The sequence below is a fragment of the Micropterus salmoides genome, unplaced genomic scaffold, assembly GCF_014851395.1.
Source record: "Micropterus salmoides isolate LMB-PRFRI ecotype aquatic unplaced genomic scaffold, ASM1485139v1 Ms_hic_scaffold_1931, whole genome shotgun sequence".
Classification (NCBI taxonomy): domain Eukaryota; kingdom Metazoa; phylum Chordata; class Actinopteri; order Centrarchiformes; family Centrarchidae; genus Micropterus; species Micropterus salmoides.
In genome coordinates this window covers 13,322-30,018 of record NW_024041075.1, presented here as the reverse complement: position 1 = coordinate 30,018, position 16,697 = coordinate 13,322, and the positions used below count along the sequence as shown (strand labels likewise).

The 16,697-nt window shown below is 40.9% G+C and overlaps 1 pseudogene; it reads left to right on the top strand.

The window, feature by feature from the left end:
- Positions 1-265: 265 nt before the first annotated feature.
- On the top strand, positions 266-14,850 carry LOC119911171 (annotated as a pseudogene).
- Positions 14,851-16,697: the final 1,847 nt, after the last annotated feature.

Sequence of the window (16,697 nt, the reverse complement as noted above, 5' to 3'; positions counted from 1 at the left end):
CCTCTCACCCACATCACTGACATTTCTCTCTCCGTGCTCTCCATTTTAGTCCCACCTCCCAGAGAGACAGAGAGACAGGGAGACAGAGAGCACACAGCCACCATCTCCTCCTCCTCCTCTTGCACTCCCTCTCTCAGCTCCTGTGTCTTCCAGCACACGCTCACACGCCTTCCCTCTGATGCCGACTGGATGCAGACAGGGGGATTTCCAGCAGCTTCCTGAGTCTGTCCTCCCTCTCCTCCCCTCCTCCTCCTTCAGCATCCGGCTTCTCCTCTTCTGCCTCCTCTTTACTCCCGCTCCTCACCACCAGGATGTGGCACTCGGTGGCTTTGCTCCTCTCTGGATTCTCTGCTTTGATCCACGGTGAGCCTGCCCGTCTCCCTCTCTCTTTCTGTCTTTCGTTCTATTTCTCAGGAATCAGAATTGCAGCAGCGGCACTTTAGTCTCAAAGTGCAGTTTTACAGGAATTCAGGAATTGGAGTCGGTGGTGTTGATGCTTGATCCGTGAAGTATACACGAGAATAAGAATTTAAAGTAGGAAAATAAAAACTCCAGGAGAAGAAAAGTGAGAATCTGGTTCACCTGTTTGCTTACTTGTTTACATCTCAGGGCGTTTTCACAACTGTGTTCTTATTTTTCTGGATACTGAGTTGACCTAGAGGTTGGATGCCTCTGCATGAGGTGTTTTAACAGGCAGATTGACATCTAGTGTGTGCAGCAAGGCAGACAGAGAGTGTGTGGAAGAATCTGGGCAGTCACAATATTTCATCGTTTTTTTTCTCCTCATTCCACAAGCCGACTCTGTGTGCATGTCAGGGGATCTTACCCCCACAGATCAACTGAAGTACACGTATAGATCGGCTCTTCCATCTTGGCTCCCTGTTTGGTTGTGGATGTAATATTGCAGATGGGGCTCCAAGCAGCAGAAGTCGTGGCTGAATAGACAGGCTGACAGTGGATGACAGGGCTGAGAGGAGAGCAGGTGAACTTTCCCTACAGGCAGAAGAAGCAAAATGTTTTTCTGTTTGTGTTTTTCAAGAAGTCCAGCAAATAAAAGACTGTATTGCTGCAGACAAACACTAGATTTAAGGAAACGTCGAGGGATTTTCTCTTTGCTTGGACTGAAACCATCTTTTAATACTATGATTGCATGTGCGTTTCTGCCACTGCTCAACTCCTTGAACCCTGATAGATATTCCCTATAAATACGCTTCAAAGCCAGAGGCAAACCCATTTTCCCATACTGTTGCATGTCTCATATTTCTATATCTGTTTTTCTAGCACTTTATTAAGGTTATACAACACCAGATTGAGTGAAATGTTAAAATCCAAGACCCCATTTTTTAATTGCTTCACTTTCTCATAGACGAGAGAAATCCAAATGTTTTAAGCATCATTTTGTAATTAATTCCCTGTATGTAAGCATCGTGTAAATGGTGGACTTGAAAATGTTGGGATCTCAACTAGTATGTTAAATAAAATCTATGAGTTTGGATAAAGATTGGCTGTGTTATGATGGACCCACTGATGGGAGAGGAAACATAGACGAAGCTCCTGGAACACAACATCTTTTGTATTTTAAATTGGTCTGCGCATTTGTGTCTCACAATATAGTCTGTTTACACTCCCTCTAAATCCATTCAATCTGTTTTCCTAGTCCATAACATCTCTATTCAAAATTTCCTGTATTACCTCTTACGTTACACATGCACACATACGTTAGTGCAGATTATACCCTGAAATGCTTTCTCAGTAAATCTAATTAGATTTTTTGTTTACTGAATGTTCTGCATGGTCTCTCTAAATCTTTCTCCTGTTTGATGATTTCCTTCTCTGTGTTATCCAATAACAATATTAATGTTAAATATTTCAATCTGACACCCATATTTTATTTGCAAAGCTTAAATCATAAAAGTTAAGATAATGTGCCTAATGGTGATAAAGATCTGTTTGTATTTCTGCTAATTTAATCATTAATCTCCCTTTTCACCTCCCTTTCCTTTTCTTTTTTAGTCTTGTTCTTCTGGACAAAGAAGATAAGAAAAGTTCAGTTCCTGAGGGCTAAATCTACTCATCTTTTTTTTCAGCATCACTCCCTGCCTGACTGTACTTCACTGTACAAAGTCTCCCCAAAGTCTCATTTGATTCCCTTGTGAGATTTTTATTAAACACAGACTTCGTCTGTCATTAAGGGCTTTACAGGTGACTTTACCAAGAGGTAGCTCCCATCTGTCTGTACCCCAGTTTGTGCTCCTCATGAATAACGATTACATTCGAGTCACAAAGCTAAGCATTATTTTGTACGAAAATACAAAACAATTGAAAGTACCATCAATATAGAAAATAATACAACTATAACTGATAATAAATGTGTTATATTTTGGTTCACGTTGTAGAAATTAAGCAAAGACATCCCAGCAACCATCTTTGTTTGGATTAGGAAATGGAGTTGCAATTTGGGAAACAGATTAAAAATCTTTTTAAAGGAACTTTAACAAACAGAGGTTTTCTTATGGTGTGGAGTGTGGCTTATTTTCACAGGTGAAAATTTTACCAGATTTGAATTCTCTCACATTTTTCTGCCTCTTCAGTGTCGCTGCAGGGTCCTCACCAGAGGAACCTGCTGAAGAACCTCCTGAAGGACTACAACCCGATGGAGCGGCCAGTGGCCAACGACTCCCACCCTCTCACCGTTGTCTTCTCCCTCAGTTTGATACAGATCATGGATGTGGTAGGTGTCTGCAGCTGCTGTTGTTCTCAACCTCAGTGGCCACAGGTTTGCGGTCATCTGACACTGTATGGAGTCTGACAAAATATATTTTTAATGTTAAAATATATGATGTTTGCAATCTGTTTGGTGACGCTTTTTTCAATAAGCACCAAGTAAGGCATTAAATTAGTTTATGTTTGAAACTGTAATATTAATAATAATATAATAATAATTTTAATAAGGATGCAAAATAATATACCTCTCTTTGCCTGGTAAGCAAATTGACAGCAAATTATTTCTAAGAAAAGACGTGCTAAAAATGTTTAACTGTTTTGCAGGATGAGAAGAACCAGGTGCTAACCACTAACATATGGCTACGTATGGTAAGGACCCCTGAGGGACTCTGAATGCTTGGGGTGTGGTGATAATGAATTTGCTGTTCTTTAACATGTAAATTAAGGTTATGACCTATACTCTGTGAATCCTATGATAACATCTTTAAAAATTCACCTTTTTGAAGTAAAGAAAAAAGTAATCTTTTGCTTTAAGTATATTATATGACTTCTATTGGATCTAAACTGACTGCAGAGGGATTTGGGAGACAAAGCAGCTTGTCCCTATGGTCCACTGGGATACAGACTGTATCTTTTCTGTTTTTAAGGGTTGGTTCGATCACTATCTCCAGTGGAACCAGAGCGAACATCCCGGAGTCAAAACCTCCGCTTCACCACAGATCAGGTCTGGACACCAGATGTCCTGCTCTACAACAGGTAAAACACACATAAACACCTTAACACACACCTCATACATACACAAATTATATTTCAAAAAGTAGTGTCACTTCCCCCTGTCCTTCCTCAGTGCAGATGACGACTTTGACTCCACCTTTAAGACCAATGTTCTGGTGAACTCCAGTGGCTATGCTGAGTATCTGCCTCCAGGTGAGTCTCTCCTGTTTTTTTTCTCTCATTCATGCTATAACTCTTGTTAATCCCTTCATCTACCTAACTATCACTTCCAGCATCTCATTCAGTGATCTCTGCATGTCTCTCCCCTGTTTGTGCTCTTGACATTAATATTTTATCAGTATAAAAGAGCAACTCTGGTTTCTCACTGGTTACAGATACCCAGCGCTGTGAGTAAAACCTATAAATAGGAGGCGCTCGCTTCCTCCGTTTCCTGTCTTAACTCAAATGCAAGACCTGTGCAAGCCTGTGAAAGCAAGAGCTCCCCTGGGTTTTCACAGGTCTTTACTTTGTAGTTTCCTCAGTCATTTCTTTTTACATCAGATTACAGCAGGCTGTGACTGAATCCCTGGTGTTAGCGGCGGGTTCAGTTGAAACGGCCTTCTGAAACAAAGGTCGAGGACTGTGAGCTCAGAAAGCCACCCTATCAGTTCTATTCAGCGGGCATGTTTATTAATAGGCTGCTGCTGAATGTAAATACAGCTCCTTAATGTGGCGATTTGGATCTGAGCCAATTAGGGTGCCGAGGAGGAGAGGTTTTTTACCACCAAACATGATGAGACAGAGAGCAGAGAGATGGACTGAATGGAAAAATTAAGAGAAAGAGCAGAAAAAGGAAAACAATGAGCAGCAAACCAGCTTTTTCTGACTCACTCACACAAGCCTGGTTGCAATTTCTGAGGCTTTTTGGGCTGTTATTGTCAGTAAATAACAGGCAACAGGTCTGTGGGTGGCAGGCATGGAGCAGGAGCTTGACACACAGTAAATAATTCAAAGGCGGAGGATCCCAAGCGTCTGCTGCACACCATCATTTGAAGAAAACCTCTCGTAGCTGTAGAGGTAAGGGTGTTGTTATGCTTGGGTTTAATGGTAAAACAGGAGATAAGATGTAACAGGTTTTCTGATTGTGTGACATTTGCAAAAAGGGAATTTTGTCTCCGGGTCTTGTATTGCCTTCCTTGGGAAGCGATTTTCAGAATGATGGAGGTTTTTTTTGAGAGCTGTGTTGCGAGATAGCGAGAGAGAGAGAGAGAGAGAGCGAGAGAGAGTGAGAGATTGTTTCAAGCTGTTTAAAAATCCAGGTGTCTTTTTTGTGAGTGTTGCTGCCAGGTTACTAGATATCTTTGAGTGGCAGGTTATAAAAATATTCTGTGCATGAAGGTGCACAGAACAGTGGTCTGCAAAGGCAGATCGAGCTACTTTTACATAATCAGTCATTTTTAACAGGAGTAATTATAAAGACAACATGCCCATGAAGCAAAGACAATCACTTGCAAGAACTTGGTGTCAGTAACTGGATTTGAGATAGCAGGGAGTGTATAAAATAGAAAAGTTATAGCTAGTACTTAATTTAGTGTCATTTTTGTGGTCAACCTCTGCTTTGAAACCAGCACACAACCTGCTAACCTCCTTACTCTTCTCCAAACTCTGCTTTCATGCCATTCTGATGCATGATGGTAGACTCATAAAGAATATCTTTGAGGGGTGTAAGGCCTCATTGGTATTTTTGTTCTGTGTGCGTTTGAACGTCTCAACTGGCCTGATTCATTTATTTCAGTAATTACTTTAAGGGCTGGAGTTGGCCAGCGACCACTGCGAGGATCACTGTGATTCTTCATTTGGGGGTGGAGACCGGCGTGCAAGTGTGTCTCTATGATTTTGTGCTTGCATTTGCCTTTGCATATGCGTGTGAGTGTGCATTTATTTTGCATAATAAAAGTGGTAATCTGATTAGGGCTACTGTGGACAATCTCATATTTCAGTGTCACTGTTGATGTTTCCTTCTATCGCTGAGGCTTAGCTAACAGCTGTGTCTGCAGTGTGCAGAAGCAACATTTCTTTGCCGAGCAGAATGTCTGAAGCCTGTGAGTGACAATACTGCTGCCAGGTTTTTTTAATAGACATTTCTTTGATGGGAGGTTGTTTCTAATGTAGTCATTGCTTTCTCTTCTCCAGCCTCCAAACTCAATTTCAAAATAGAACTCTCAGAAGACTTGTGCAATGTTAATAAAAATCCAATTCCAGTGTGCTCTCTTGGTTGTGACGCAGCATTTTCCACACCGTTTCTATCTAAAAAATGGAAGATGGTTGAGTTAAGAACTCAGTCTTTAGAGCTGGCTGGATACGAATGAATGAGTCTTTCTGACCAGCAGCTTTATATTCAGGACAGGCTTTCTGGACAAGTGGTCCTCCAATACATCTTTCCCTTGTCATCTCTGTGCAGGACTCTGCAGGGGTCCATGTTGTCATTTAGTCAACTGATTGTGGAGCCTTAACTCTCTGTCTCTTGTTCTTTTGTCTGCTTTTGTCTCAGGAATCTTTATGAGCACATGCAACGTGGACGTCCGCTGGTTCCCTTTTGACATCCAGAGGTGTGAGCTGAAGTTCGGCTCTTGGACGTACGACGGCTGGCTGCTGGACCTCCAGATGAACGACGCTGACATCTCAGGCTACATGCCCAATGGAGAATGGGACTTGGTTGGTAAGTAAGGTGCATTGCATCCTCATTAAAAACATCCAGTCACATAGCATTAGAGTGAATTTCTCTCTGTCCCTGGTCTTGCAGGAGTTCCTGGCACCAGAAGTGAGGCCTTCTATGATTGTTGTAAGGAGCCTTACCCGGATGTGACGTTTGTTGTAACAATAAGGCGACGAACACTCTACTATGCCCTGAACCTGCTCATCCCCTGTGTGTTGCTGTCTTCAATGACCCTGCTCATCTTTGTGCTACCAGCAGACTCTGGGGAGAAAATCTCACTGGGTGAGTGGATCAAAAAGAGCAATGATGGAGGAAATAGATGGACGTAAGGCAGTTGCAGTGGGGAAAAAAGACACCTGAAGTGGGGAAAGAGGGCTTGTTAGTGTCATGTCTCGGTTTTTATCTTTGGGAACGTGCTCACAGAGAGGTGCAGAACAGTGTGAGCTTCAGTGCAAGTGCATCAGTTTTTGTCTATCTTGCCTTCATCATGACGGTGTCTGAGGTTGTTCCCACTTTACTTCTATAAAGTCCACTGGACTATAAGAGAGTGAGAATTCTAGATCATCAAGCTTTTTACAAAATACCTTACTCTTAAAGGTACTTTGTGGAGTTTCTGACCAGTAGTAGCACTGTGTTTTTTTTGAGTGTGTCTCTGTTTCGTTTGCTCTCATGTACGCGCACAAACACATACAACATGTGAGTGATGTGATACACATTCCTATCACTGGTTTTACACTATCCCACCGATCTACATGTTGCCAAGATATGCAGAAACGCACCGACAAAGGCAGAAAAGAAAAGACTGCTAGTAGGGCTGACCCCGAATAGTCGAAGATTCGATGCTTCGATGGGCGGAGCTTGATTCGACTGTCAATCACACAGTCAAAGCTTCGCAGCGATAGAAGGATCACGCCATTTTGGTGATATGGGGGTGCCCAACGTCTTTACATAGAACTACCAGTTTTCTCCCAATAATATAAATATACAGCCAATATACATTTCAATGTTTAATGCTGTAAATAAACATGTAAAAAGAATAAAGAGCCTCAGTTTAGCTGGAAATTTACAGTGAGTGATAGAGACTGCAGCTCTGCAGCTTCTCAAGATTAGCTACTGTGTGTACCCGCGCCCCCCCCCCACCCCCACAATCACCGCACACAAAAAATACACAAGATTGGACTATCACTCGACTATAGGCAGGACATGACGATTCTGATTTGACTATGTAAATCCTTTGTGCTAGGTTAAAAACATAGATGTAAACAATACATGTTTCAAACTGCTTTGCAAATTTTCTGAGGAAGGAAATGCACTCACACAACACAAAATTCTGTATCCAGAAAGAGTAAATATGGTAGTCCGTTAAGTTAAATGACTGACCAATTCACAAGTCTATGGGGTGGGATGAAAGAGGCAAAGGGGGTACGGGTGAGGAGCTGAGAGGGGAGAGGGATTATAGGGTGAAATAGAAAGATGGGAAATGCGAGGAGGAGGAACAAAGATGGATGGGTGTGGGAAGGGTAAAGAAAAGGGAACAGACAGGAGAAGAATGTGAAAAGGATGAGCACAAAAGAGAGAGGGAGGACTGATAAGGAGGAAAAGGTGAGAGACAACCATATCACACTATGACAGAGAGGAAGCCGTGCTCCGATCAAACAGCAGCTGCAAATAAATTATAATATCTGTTTCAACCTGTTTAGAGCACAAGAGGGATGATAGTTATGATAGAGAGTTAAGACACCGGACAACACACACTCCAGGTTATCTGACCGATTAATCGAATAGTTGATCGACAGAAAAATAATTGCCAACTTTTTTGATATGATTATTTGTTTCAGCAATTTTTAAAGCAAAAATGGCAAATTCTCTGGTTCCATCTTCTCAGATGCCAGGATTTGATGCTCATTTCTATTTTATATTATTGTAAATGGAATATCTTTGGGTTTCAGACTGTTGGTCAGACAAAAAAAATCTATTTGAATATGTCACCTTGGGCTCTGTGATATTATAATGGCATTTCTCACTATTTTCTGACATTTATAGATAAAAATGATTGATTGATCATTCGAGAAAATGGTCAACACATTAATCGAATCAAAATAATCAATTATTGCAGCCCTATTTCTGAAATTACTTTTACAACTAATACTTAATTAAATGAAATGGATAAAATGAGGAAACCCCTTGCAAATGACAATGTAATACAAAATGTACTTTGGTGTTTAATTTTTACCTCTTACCTCTTTATGATGCGGTAGGCAATTTATTACAGAAGTTTTTAGTTTTGTTGAAATTCTCTTTACGACCCGGTAGCAACCAATAAATCAAATGCTCTGATAGAAAAAAAAAAAAAGCAGGTTTCTGCGGCTGTCGCAGGACTGTAATAAGCAGGACCAATCATTTGGTCTACCTACCCACTTACATGCCTACCTGCGCTCAATCTGCCCGTGTACTCAGTACGCATTAAAAATGTGTTTTGGTGAGTGGCTTTGGAAAGAGGCCTGAAGGGAGGTGGGATTTCAGTTGGATAAATCTAGTTGCTAGTTCTCCAACATCATCTCCTACCTCAGCTTGAAGCTTTTATTAAACTCCTCTTTTTTCTTTCTTTTTACAAAATTAACCAAAACTGACAAAGAGGAAGATCTTGGGTAGATAATAATGAGAATGAACATGAAACCACCTAAAAAGGAATCAGGCTTGAATTCAAATGAAACACTATTACCAAGCTTGTTTGCATTTATTATCTTTCTACCAGTCTGATCACTCATCAAATGTACCAAAAACATTTAGATGCTTATGCTTTTTCGTAAATACTATTTGACCCATGTCTGAGTGGGAGGGCAACTTAGAGGGAAGCCGCTACAGCATTGTCATAGCATATCCTTAACCTCAATACAGGATGCATTACGCAGCATTTCTCTAGAGAATAAATGCCAAGCCTTACACACAAGGCCAATTAACCTATTGATGTAATTAAGGCCAGAGAATTGATTTGGGGGAGAGAGCTTAGACACTGCCTTCCAGGAAAAGATTCTGTCACTCGGCTTGATGGAGGAGATATGGGGACCAAGTGGCTGGGCTTTTAGGGTTAGAGGAGCATGCTTTTAAAAAGAACAAGTGTCATTTCTGAGAAAGAAACAATATAAATAAGCATTTTTAATTTTCCTAATATCCTTAAAGGCCATTCATATTTTATCTCTAGGCTAAGGAGTTTAATTAAATGCTTCTGAATGGGGACATATATGCCAGCAAAGCACTCCTTAAATTCTTTCTGTTGGAGATGTGAGACAGATAGTGTGTAGGTGGATAAATGAAGATGGAGATGAGTTTCAGTGCAGGAGCGCATGGTGTGTGTGTTCACGTGCACGCAAGCGGAGTTTGGACAACTTAAAAAATGGTTATTTGCTGTGCGGAAATGCTTTTTGCTGTAGAGGTACAGAATGTCATAAATTAATTCACTGTATGACTGTATGAGCATTAGCTGGTCATTTACATAAATCAAACCTGATCTCAGTGTGACCATTTATCAAAATACCAAAGTACCACTACTCAGGGGAGGAGACTAAGCCACAATGTTGATTGCATAACAAAATGTACTTCCAGCATTATGTTCTCATATCTATCTATCTATCTATCTATCTATCTATCTATCTATCTATCTATCTAACTATCTATCTATCTATCTACAGGTATCACCGTCTTGCTGTCTCTTACTGTTTTCATGTTGCTGGTTGCAGAGATCATGCCAGCCACATCTGACTCCGTCCCTCTTATAGGTACGTGAGAGAGGTAGTGTTTGTGTGTGTTGTTTTCACATCGTCCTTAATGATCAAGAGTCGTTTAACAGGACTTTTTACTGGTCGTCATGTGAAATCAAGACATTTACTCGTTAGAGATACTGCATGAAGTTCCCATCTGACAGTGACAATCAATATTTAGTCTCTCGTGTTCAATTTTTCAGTAGTAATTCCTAGCGGTGTACAGCAGGAAGTGGCTTCTAGTAGAGCTCTGGGGGTTCAAAGTCAAGTCAGGTTTATTTCTTTTCAACAAGACTAAGAGGGTACAGCCATGTCAGCAACTCTGTGAGGCTGTCCTTAGGCAAAGTGGTGCTTTGGGTAAATGATAAAGTCAGCATGCTAACGTACTCAATGTAACAATGCGGACAAGTGAATGTTTAGCAGGTATATTATTATGTTTATCAACCTAGTTAAGTGTGTTATCAAGCTAACATGTGCTAATCATTGCTAAACACAAAGTACAGCTGAGTATGGTAGCCATTAGTTTTGCAGCTATTTGTAAACCAAAATACTGGATGAACTGAGACTTTGATAGTTCTAGATGAAAAGTTCTAAAGTTATTAAATTCATCCTGAGGGGAACAGGAATGTCTGCACCAAATTTCATGGTAAAAGTTGTTGACACAATTCACTCAAAGCCACAAATTTCAACCTCATGCACAGAAAAAGCCAGTAGATCCCCAAAGTTAGGTTTTATCTTCTGGGGACCACAAGTGTCTGTACAAGATTTCATAGTAATCCATCAAAGAGTGAAAAATCCCTGGTTTGACAAATATACAGTCTTTATAGTCTGTCCAGGATATCACATCCTCAATCCCAAAACTCTCAATTTGGATGAGTAAAGACTACACAAAATAAATGAAAAAATACAACATATTACTACACAATGGTAGAGCTAAAAATGCCTAAACCCCCCCCAGAACAACAGAATTTATTTTATCCATCTGCTCGCCTTAAAACTTAACTGGCTAAATTGATTGCAGGCATACTGCCGGGAATTATGTTTAGTGAACTAAGACTGCAGCCAGAGACAGATGCATGGCCATCTTTGCCTAAAGACACAAATCCAGGTCATTAAAAACATCAGGGGAAAATAAATGTAGAGTCATAATCACCAGAGCGCTGCCTTCAGCATAATTCTTTATTAAAAAATACGTACACAATGTGGCTACTAGCAGGTAGTAGTGTTGGTAGCAGGTCCCAAGTGTGCATGAAGATATGTAACAAATGATGGGTTCATTTAGAATAAAGCAGAGAAGAAACAGGGAGAATATAATCCTTCCTTCAAGTCATGTTATTCTTCAGTATTTTTTGGTGAAATAAATAAAAGAACTTCTCTCACTGACCTTGCAGTGCTAGATACTACGTGTTCAGAGGATACTGGTGAATAAGATGAATAATAACACGCGTGTTTTTATGGTTACCTTGCAGGAAATAGTTGGAAGCAGTAGGAGGAAATTACAATGTGTATAAATTGACTGTAAAATGAAATATAACACTGCTCCATACTCTACTCTGCCCAGGTCAATACTTTGCCAGTATAATGATCATCGTTGGGATGTCAGTCATCGCCACCGTAGTGGTTCTGCAGTATCATCACCATGATCCAAATGGAGGAAACATGCCCAAATGGGTGAGGCTGAGCTCAAACTCCTCATCATAACCTATTTACATACATCATGCTTTCTGGCTTGTTAAATCCTGTAAATGGCTGGTCTCCCTATTTCAGATGTGATATACTGCTTTTATTCATCTCTATTTCAGCATTAGCATCACTCCTCGGCTCTGCCATTTTCAGTAACATGTTATCCATCTGTCAGTCCTATACCTGTGCTCCTCTGCCAGTTTCCTTTCTCTTTTCATTCTCCGACTTCCTCGCCTGTGACTCATCCGGCAGTGTCAGTCTGCCTGAGCGTGTTCATCAAATGCATCGCCACAGACTTCAACTGGAGTGCGTTTCAAAGTGCTCAGGATATGTGGGTGGATTCGATTTGACTCACTCCCTCTTCTCACTTTTATTGCCTTCTGCTGAATGCAAAAAAAAATGTATCAAGCCTTTTTACAAAAGTTTTGTTCTCATGTGAATATATCAAAAATGTGAAATGTGGAAAAAAGGCCCAAAATAAAGGCATTAACATTTAAACATGATATTCAGTTGGTAAAAAAAAAAAAAACTGGTCTTGCCAAACATTTTCTTCTTATTACTTCTTATTTTTGTAATATTAATAAACAAATGAAATATAGGATGGCATTTCTTTGGCATTCTAAGATGTATTTGAACATTGACAGGTCTACATTTATCGATTTATGTACAAATAGCTTGGCTGCATGAGAAGGCAGATGCTGTATATCGATACATTGCAAGGACGTTCTGATGATGAATGGCCTATTAGGACAGTCCAATGGCCAATTAACAAGCTAATTGATGTGGTTCAGATGAGTGCATCGAACCAGCACAGCTCATAATTGCAGCCTGGGCAAAAACAACATCAGCACCAGCAACAACAACAGGGACTGTTACCTGGCCAGTAAACACACTCGCTGCAGACTAATTGAGCAGTCATCTGGACATTAGCTTCTCATTAGATGCCAGACATCTGGACTATGCCCTTTTAGGGGACAGTAGTCCTTCTCCAAGGGAGTTTTTTGTTTGATGTTAAGGAAGAGGAGAGGAAACAAGGAGATGAGGGAAGAGGAAACAAGGAGAGCAGAGGGAAAATAGAGTAGAATAGAGCAAGGTTTAACTTTGCACCAACGTGCAAGTAGCCAATGTTGCAGATTACTTTAACGTTATTGCAGGCTCATTACACAGTAACTGGACGGTCCATCTCAATGATCAAGTTTAAATTGAATGCTGCCTTTGTAAGTATCCTGCTGGAAATAAAGCTAACAATCTTCTTTGCCTCAGGCGCTTTAACTGGGTGTCCCTGGCGATGATCTCGTACTACTACTTATACAAACGCAGCTGCGTTTTGAAACAAGACGCAAGGTCGGATACAGCACCAACGTCAATGCGCGACAAATGAGGCTATTTGGCCCAGCTTAAGTAGTGTTATGTGAAGGTCAAAATGTGTGGGTGGTTTTCAATGCTTTACAGCTTTCTCATATTTTCTTTTGCTTCCTCGTAGGCTTTTGTGCTCTTTTCGCTCTGTTGCTCTGCTATTTCCTGTCCTCCAGCTTCTCTCTTTTTTTCTCCACAGGTGCAGCTTGTCTTACTGCAGTGGGTAGCATGGTTCTTGCGTATGAAGAGGCCAGGAGAGAATGACGACCCAGAGCGGCCCCCGTGTGCCCCCCACTTGCGGCGCTGCTCTTCTGGCTCCCACAGTGGGAGCATCCCGAACCCTCCGGACCCCACCCTCCATCCGCTGCACCCACAGAACTTGGCTCCTCTCCAGACAGGGTCCTTCCACGCGGGGCACCCTCACCTCCACGCCCAGTCCAGCGCAAACAACAACGGGAACCTTCTTTACATGGGCTTCCAAAACATGGAGGACCCTTCAATGCTCTCAGAGTCTCTCCAGAGGAATAACATCTCCACAGGGCCTCCGCGAGTAGCAGGGAGCCCACCTCCGCACCTGCCATCTCAATTCTGCAGCTCCCCAACACCACCAACACCCAACATAGATACTGTAGGCTGCCCCAGCACTGTCTCCAGTGGTGGGGGCTTTGGAGGTGGACCTGGAGGGCTTGGAGGGTGCTCGACTGCAGGGATAGGAGACCCCCAGCTACAGGCTATCTTGGAGGAGGTGCGTTACATGGCAGACCGTTTCCGGGAGCAGGACGAAGCTGAGAGCATGGCCGACCAGTGGAAATTTGCAGGCGCTGTAATCGACCGCCTGTGTCTGATGGCGTTCAGCGTTTTCAATATCATATGCACCATATCTATCCTCATGTCAGCTCCCAACTTTGTGGAGGCTATTTCAAAGGACTTCGTTTGAAAGCAAAGACGAAAAAAAGAGGAGAAGTGTGAAAGAAAGGATGAAGGGAATTAAGTATAAGATGAAGGAAGGAGTGGGCCTGGATCCAAAGAAACACAATTTCCAGCAGACTGTAGGCTCTGTGATTTGTGATTACGAGGGACTATGAAATAACAAAACAAAAAATAATGGTTTTCTTTGCAATACATTCTGTTTTGTAGCTGAAATATGAGACGAAAACAGATGAGGAAGGGGGTACAGAGTGAACTTAAAATGAGATTAGGGTGAGGAGGGTGCTTTATCAGATTCTTGACAAGGTGAAATGGATTCTTCTGGTTAAATCAAAGACTTTCCCCCAGAATTAGGAGAAAGATGGAGGAGATTATCAGCCCAATGCAACCTCAAGTAAGAACGATCTTAAAGCAAGGGAGAGATTGAGATAGTAAGAGGAGAAAAGAGACAGGCATTAGATAGGGATAGATAAATAAGACAGACATTTGGCTGTTCTGTTTTCTCAAGAAGGGAAAACAGTCCTTCACTCCCACATGTTGAGAAAAGACTGAAATCATTTAAAGTGAAGTGAGGAAGAGAGGGGCAGGGAGAAGAGACAGAAACTTTTACAAGGACGGTTGCAAAGGAATGAGACTACATCCCTCGTGACATTGGTAGAGTTCTTCTGAGTAAGCCGGTTGATGCTGGGATAAACAAAAGTGGGCTGAAGATCAGGAATGCTGCAGCAGAGAGGAACAGAAGAGGATCTCATCTATTATTCAGTCATATCCATCTAATGACCGTCAAATTGAAAGACCTTGGATAATCTTTAAGAGTAATAAGCTTTTAAAAGATGAAGTCCCCTCTCTTCTCGCAACCCACTTTAAATTACCAGGGCCTTATCTCTTTGAGACGATTGCCAATCTGCAACAATCAGCAGAGATCAAAAGCTCCTCAGCAGAGGGCACAGTGTGCAGCACTTATCATGACCGGGAATTGAATTAACAGCAACAATGCAATGGCCAGCAGATGCACCACAGTGGAGGCTTGAACCAGTAATAACTCATGAAGCAGTTCCCTAACTGCATCTGGCAGGTCCTAATAGGCCAACGGACCTCACTGGATTTCATATTAAAGGTTTAAAAACGGAAATGGGTTAGTTCTTTAAAAGAACCCCAATAATAATAATAATAATTCAAAATCTCAAAATTTATATGAAGCAACATCCCATCACATTTCTGTCAGATGTCCTTATAGCTTCATGAGTGATTTCACATCCACCTGAAAGGAGAGATTGGATTTTAATAGAGCTGTATTCTCATGAAAGTCACTTTAGTTAATAAAGTGGTGATTTAAAAGGTATTTAAAGTACCACTTTCAGCCAGAGAGCATTTGGAGAAAATGGTAACCAATAAACAAATAACGCTAGTTTGGGTTTGAGGGAAGTGAACCTTTTACTTACTGAGAGTCAGACAACAATAAATGTCTCTCTCTGCTAGCAGTTTGAATGTACGCTGAATGCAGGGTTAGCCTAGCTTAGCTTAATTCATAGATGTCCATGTCTCAAATGTTAACATTTTCCAAGGATGGCTGTCGGACCTGACCAGAGCACAAACTGTGTTACGCATAAGCAATTTACAATTAACAATTGTAACAATCTCCCAATTTACTTCTTTTGCCTTTACTATAGCCAAAAGCATTCCTGTTTTAATATATTGTGCAAAGCAGCAACGAATGCAGTATATAGTGCCCTTCAAAATTCACACAGTGGAATATCTGCAAACAATCCCACAATGCAATATGTCATGAGAAAATTACATTATACAAAATTACACCTGCCAGAGATGACGCACTATAGAGTAAACTAGTGTCTATTATGAGGGGAATAGTGAATGAGTTAGTGAGGGAGTGATTTTGGATGCAGCCCAGGATTATAAGAGACAGATGAATCATTCAAAACAGCTAGAAGTAACACGAATCCAGCGCAAGTGTACCTGTAAAAACTCTCTACAGTTCAGCATAGGTAATTGTTTCCCAAGATAGTGTCACATTCTCTTCAATATTAGTTTCCTTGTGGATGCAGCTATGGTGCGCAGAAACTGATAATGTGTATATATATATATATACATAGGAACATTACCGGTGAATTAAACTGATTCACTGGATTAATAAAGCAAAGTAAACTAAGCTCACTATTCAACCATACATTCAAACTGCAAGCAGAGACATAAAGAAGTTCCTCAGCTTGTCTTTTTAAAACCAAAACCCTTTAACGGATAAGGCTGGAGTACTCTATATGTTTAAAATTGTCAAGAAATCACATGAAAAAAAAAACCCAACCTACAATACATTACGTCTCTCAATAGTTTTCTACAGTGTCTGCTGCCCCATGCCCATTTGTTCCTAGTGAAAAACTAATCCTTAAAAATGGACCAAAAGTTTCAAAACAGCTGGGTACTGTCATTTTTAGCAGAAGTAAATACTGCTTTTGTTGTGGACTATTTTCAGCTATTAATACACTCAAGCGAGTATTTACGGCAAGAGGAAAGTGTATGTAGGATTGGCTCTAAATAAACTAGTGTCCATTTTTTATTGTAATGAAAGAATAGTTCAGCCAGTGCAACAGTGTGGCTCAGTGAGGTTTTTTAAATAGTTTTATTAAAACAGTGGAGGTCTGCAGCAGAGAGGATTAGCCTATATCAGCATAGGATAAATGTATTGTTGGTATTTTCATGGCATTTGATGACAATAAGAAAAATATAGAATATCAATATCCTCTTTAAGAAATCCATTAACGGTTTGCTTTAAAGATCTGATAGGAAGAATACTGTACGTTTAC